We start from the raw sequence: 6,485 nt of genomic DNA, 5'->3' as shown, positions 1-6,485 counted from the left end.
GAGAAGTGATGGGAGGGGAGGGGAGGGGAGGGGGGAAGGAAGGATAGTAGAATGAAGCAGACGTTATTATTACTGTGTGTATATATGTGACTGCATAACCAATGTGATTCTGCAACCTGTGCACTCAGAAAAATGAGAAATTATATCCCATCTGATTCAAATGTATGATATGTCAAGGTCATTGTAATGTCATGTGTAACTAATTAAAACAAATAAAAAATGGGGAGCCATATTCTACAGTAGAATCTCCCACTGTCAATTTTAGACTATTAAGGACTGTTACTTCTGAGCCTCTCGGAAATTCCATGGTGTTTTTTCTTTTTCTTTTTTGTAGTACTGGAGATTGAACCTGGCTTTGTACATGCAAAGCATCAGCAGTCAATCACTGCCTCTTTTAACATTTCCTTTCTTATTGCTGCAATAAAGTGAGTATCCTCTGGGTACTATTCGAAGGAATTTTTCAGTTTCACATAATAAATCCTCTATAGTGTCTTACCCAAATGAGCTTATAACACCTTCTTCAATATTCTATCATGGTCATTTCAGAATTTCAGCCTTATTCAGAAATCCTTGCTTCTGGTATCCTTGTCAGAATAGTAAAACCTTAGTCATAGGAGAATCTTTCCAAATCAAAGACCACTCCTCTATTCAGCTTATATTCTTCCCACCTTGTTCTAAACCTTTAAAATCTACGAATACTTGGATCTTCCTAATGTATAATGCAGGGAAAACCAGTATGTCCTGATGTGTACTGGCTTTCTCTTTTGCCCTACAAGAGAGAAAGGCAGTCCCTCCCTCTCAGGCTCAGTCCCTCTCAGTCTCTCTTGGGCTGTAAGAGATAATGATGGGTCAGGAGGCAATGGACATGGGAGACAAATCTTGAGGTGGACACATCTTTTAAGTATCCCATTCCCTAATTTCAAATAGGAGACATGTTGAGGCCATGAATTTTGTCTCCTTTACTTCCACACTAAGAAGTAAAACTGGGCCTTTTTTTAGCACAGTTGAACCAGCTGCTGCAAAAGATAGGAGTCTTTTTGGATTTCCCCATTGAAAATTTTTGGCTTTTATCATAGAGTCTCTGCAATTGACTGTTGGCTGATATAAGCTTGCCTTTTTCCTTTGCCAAAGTTTTAAAAAGTCCTAAAATTTCACAAACCTTCAAGCTACCCTTTCTCTCACACTACTCAAGTGTCATAGCACAAAACCAAATATTCTACTTCTATTTATGCTGCTTCCAAACCTACCTAGGGTCGGAATCTAAGAATGATGCTACCACATATTAGAGGTTTTCAACAACTCACTATCAGCAGTGAGATTACTGTTGCTTGCTGACAGGTGAATGAGTCAGTTTCAAAATCTCATCTATAGGATCTGTTTTCTGGAACCACTTATGATAGCAGTAGTCTTAGCTTGGGTCTTCTCGGCCTCAGATGAAAGTTTGCTGAGTAGGAACAATTATGTAGGGGAAATAAAATAGAGGAAAAGCCAGTACAAGAATATATTATGCAATTGACTATTTGAGAGGGAAAGAATGGGTATTAAGTCACCTGAGACCATCAATAAAGAAAGAGGCTCAAAATTGTCTAAGGGTTGAAAAGAACTTCTGGCCCTACTCATTGAGGCTACTTTACGGGGTGTTACTTCCCCTGAACGTCTGAAACTTTTTTGCTTCATTACTAAGGAGACTCTCGAATACTTCCCAAATGGAAGTAGCTGAGATTCCCCTTGGAGAAGAAGCAAGAAATGTATATATTTGAACTGATGTTCTTACAGCATGAAGAAAGTTGAACCTTGCAAGAAGAAGACAGATCCATCCAGTGACAACTTGGAACTGAAAGTGGGGATACTTTATTTTTATTTTTTTACTTTTGTTATTCATTTAATTTTATGAGTGTTATGGTTTGTGTATGCGGTTTCCTCCAAAAGCTTCTGTGTCAATGCAGAATTTTTGGAGGTGAAACAATTGCATAAGAGCTTTAGTCAAATCAATCCATCTTAATTTGAACAGACTAGGTGATAACTGTTGGCAGATGGGGCATGGCTGGAGGAGGAGGCTCACTGGAGGCATATCCTGGAAGGGTTTGTCTTTCCTACTGCTTTTTCCCCCTCCCTCTCATTTCTACTCAGCAGTTTCCTTCTACCACACCCTTCCACCATGAGGTCCTGCCTTACGTTGGGCCCAGAGCAATAGAGTTGGCCCAGCACGGACTAAACCTCTGAAACCCTGAGCAAAATAACTCTTTTCACCATTTCTGGGGGCTACATTATAAGTTGTTTTTGTCAGGTATTTTGGTCGCAGCAACAAAAAACTGACTTAATGAAGTGGGGATAGGTAATATATGTTGTCTTCAGTTCTTGCTTTGGTCAGATTTTTTGGATAACAGAAAATTTTCTTAATAGCTTCCTAGAGGAGTCTGGGTTTGTCTTTTTTCTATAACAATAACCAATCAGGGACAGATTCCTGGTAATTGGGCAACCTGTGAACATCTGTCTCTAGTGCAGTATTTCCAATTAGATGTTTATGAGAAAAATGCTATTAAAACACAGATGAAAGGGCACAGCAATGACCCCCCTTTCCATTACTCTTTCAATGAGTGGCAAGATGGAGAGAGTGCTTAACTTGCTGCTAGCTTATGTCTAAGCAGAGCCAAAGATAGGGGGAAATCTGAAGTCAAAACCCCGAGTCCATTGTAAATAGATCAAGAAAACCAAAGGATACATTGGCATAGAAAATAAACATGAGCCCTTTCTGGGGGTTGCATTATAAGCAAGGCAAGTGATCGTTCCATAGTAAATGTGTCGAGAGGTTAATGGACAGAGGGTTCTCGGATGAGTAATAGGTTCCAGTGGTATCTCATAAAATAAGCTTCTCTTTCCCTTTGGCACTGAGGCTAAAAATAGTGTTTTTCTAGGGTGCGGGGGTAGAACTGCTAATTCACCAGGTGAAAAGCCAATGTGTTTGCATGATAAGAAAGCAAAACTTAAATCCCAATTTTTCTTATCACAGTGCTTATTTTTATATGGCTATTAATGCTAATATTCTATCCTCAAACCCTGGCCAGCATAGACAAAAGTATGAGCCCCCTTCTTCATATGGTGTCCATATCTTAATGCCTGAACTCAGTGAATATATGATCTTACATGTCAAAAGGGATTTTGCAGTTATAATTTAGTTAAGGATCTTGGTAATATTGAGATAGATAGATCATCCTCAATGCTGGACATGATGTAATCACAAGGATTCTTATGAACAAGATATAGAAGACAAGCTTGAGAAATGGAGATGTGATGATGCAGGGGGAGAGGTCAAGGTGAGAGAGAGAGAAAGATGTTACATTAGTGGCTTTGAGCATGCAGGAAGGGGCCACCAGATGAAGAGTGAGTGTAAGTGGTCTCTAGAAGTTGGAAAAAGTGAACCAGAAAAAATGCAACTCTGTTTTATTCCTTAGTTTTATCCCAGTGAGACTGACCTAGAATGTTTGATCTCTAGGACTGTAAGATAATAAATATGTTGTTGTTTTAATCCAACAGATTTGTGGTAACTTGTTATAGTGGGAAATTATTCCAAAAGCTAATACCTTCTTACAGCTGCTGGAGTTTCTTGTTTTTTTCTTCTCAGACCTCCACAAGAGATTGAACCAGTCAAATATTTACTCCTAGATATAATTTTTTTTTTTACTATAAGCTACCCCCCCCACCCCATGAACTGGCTGAACAAGAAAAAATGTGACGATTCCCTTTATTGTGTTTTGCTCGTGCTAAAATGATTTCTGTGGAGTTAGCAATCAGTTTTCTCACTTGAGTCTGACCCAGGCCCCTCTTCTCAGAGGTCAAAGACAATATCTACATACCATGTAAATGTCCTCCAAAATTCCTGTGTTGGAAACTCAACTCCTGGGCCACAGTGTTGGGAGGTGGGGCCTCATGATTGGCCAAAGCACTCTTGCATGGATCAATGACAGTATGGGAAGGGCTTGTGGGGATGAGTTTATTCTCCTCCTGTACCACAATAAGACAAAGCATTCTTTCTCTTCAAAGGATGCAACAATAAGACACCAGCTGAACTTTCTGCACCTTGATCTTAGACTTTCCAACCTCCAGAACTGCAGAAATAAATTTCTGTTCTTTTCAAGTTACCCAGTCTGTGGGAAGACACCATCAATGTTGATTATACCTGCACAAATAAGAAAGATGGGAATCAAAATTCTGTGGTACCAAAGTCTCCCAGGAGCCCCAAAGCTCTTGGTGATTTAGGTCAGGACAGGGTTCAGAATGCCATTTAATTTTCCCACCAAAAATCTACAGCTAAGAGGTATGCTGGAAGGAAATCTTTTTCCTTTTCTCCTCTCCCCTCCCTTTTCCTCTTCTTCCTTTCAGAGTATGATTCTTTTATCCCTTCTACCAAAATTTTGTGTCCTTGCCTTGTGCTATCCTGTTGCTATCTTCTGAGAAATCGAAGATAAATATCAGGATGTGAGCCCTTCTCTCCTAATTTCATTGAGAACAAGTGCTATTGTGTTTTCAGTGTGGCAAGGAAGAGGCTCAATAAATATGTGTTGAACAGTGCCCCAATTCCACTTATGTTAATGGATTTCTTGGTGCCCTGCAGTCTTGTAAATCCTCAGCCTGTCAGAATGTAAAGATTGTTTTGAGAGACAAGTTTGTTGCCCTGCTATCCCCTTGAAGGGAACTGACTGCTTACCAAGCTCAAGGTCTGTTGGAAAGGGACCATGAGCATTCACTAAGCATCTTCTGCATTCTGCATCTTGGGCTTATATGACCTCACTTAAACTTTGCAACAACCCTGCACATGTTATTCTCTCCATTTTAGAGATAAAAGAAACTGAAGCTCAGTCACACTAACAGAGACACCAGCACTCTTTCTGTCCCACTACACTGAGGAGAATGCATGCATTTTAAGGAGAAATGGGATGTAACACAAATTGATACTCTTTCTTGGCAGTTAAAAGTAGGTTAATAAGAAAAAAAAAAAAAAAACTCCAGCAAACACTGTTGTGTGAAAGTTTCCTTGAGACTTAGCATTATCTATCACAAGAGTGGTATTTCACTAGGATTATGAGTAAGATCTAAACTGAGTCTGAGGAAGGCAATACTTTCAGGCCATAAAGCCAGCTCTGAGCTTTTAACCCCACCTCCTTTCTGGGTCATGCCATAAATAGAGCTATTTCAAACCCCATTGCTATCATTGGTTCTTTTAGAGGAGAACAGTTTGACAGATGCATTTTATAAAAACAATAAACACCATGGTAAGTTTAACAAATTTAAAGCATTCAGAAGCACGGAATGATTATTTTTATTTCTTGTTTCTCCTCCCTTTATTTTAATACTTTAGTCTTTGGAGGAGTTCCCCAAACTCTTTCAGCAAGAGAACAATTAGTAATTTATCTAATATTTCTACTATTATTCTTTACTGTAGTTTTGCATTGTATGTGATCTGTGATTTTAAATCTGGAAAGATTTGCACAACACTGAGTTAGGGTGAAGGGTGATTTTTTGCAAGTTAAATGGACATGAGAGACAAAGTTCATTGTTAAAATTGCTTTCTTGACAAAGGTACAATTACAGATCGTTCCTCACAGTGGTTCACCTGAATGATTGTTCAGTTATATGATGGTATGAAAGTGATAAGCATTCAGTAAAATTGTCCATCAATTTTGAATTTGGATCTTTTCCAGTGCTATGGTTTAATGCTCTTTCATGATACTGGTCAGTGGCAGTCAACTGCATCTTCCAGTCAATCAATCCCAGGATCATAAGGATAACAACCATATATTAGTCAGCTTTTTATCTCTGTGACCTGACAAGAACAAGTTGTAGGAGGTAAAGTTTATTTGGGGCTCGTCGTTTCAGAGGTTCATACCATGGTGTGTGTTGGGGAAGGCTCCATTGCTCTGTGCCTGAGGTGAAGCAGAACATCATGGAGGAAGAGTTGGTGGAGGAAAGCTCTTCTGTTGATGAAAGCCAGGAAGCAGAAAGAGGGGGAGAGATGAAGGAGCCAGGGGGACAAGATATAATCCTTAAGGGCAGACCCACAGTGACCTACTTCCTCCAGCTACCACCCAGTTCAGTAGTCCTTTCAAATTAATTCACCAAATGGATTAATCCACAGATGAGATCACAGCCCTCATAATCTAATCATTTCATCTCAATATTCTTACACTAACACAGGAGCTTTGGGGTAGGGGAACTTATATCCAACATTCTACAGTATGTTCTATTGCTAAGCTAGGATGTTCCATAGATTAGGTGTATTATATGTATTTTTAACCTACAACATTTTATATTTTCAATGGTTTCATTTGAATGTAACTCCTTAATAAACTGAGGAGTATTTGCATTGACAAAGCTCTTCATGAATAACTAAAGTTGTATGACAAGATAGAGATATTATAGAAATGCTCTCTTTCTGAAGGAAAGGTGCCTAGTAAGCAATCCTCAACAATAGAAAAAATTAGTCCATG

The sequence above is a fragment of the Marmota marmota genome, unplaced genomic scaffold (genome assembly GCF_001458135.2).
Source record: "Marmota marmota marmota unplaced genomic scaffold, marMar, whole genome shotgun sequence".
Taxonomy (NCBI): domain Eukaryota; kingdom Metazoa; phylum Chordata; class Mammalia; order Rodentia; family Sciuridae; genus Marmota; species Marmota marmota.
This window is presented reverse-complemented; position numbering follows the sequence as displayed.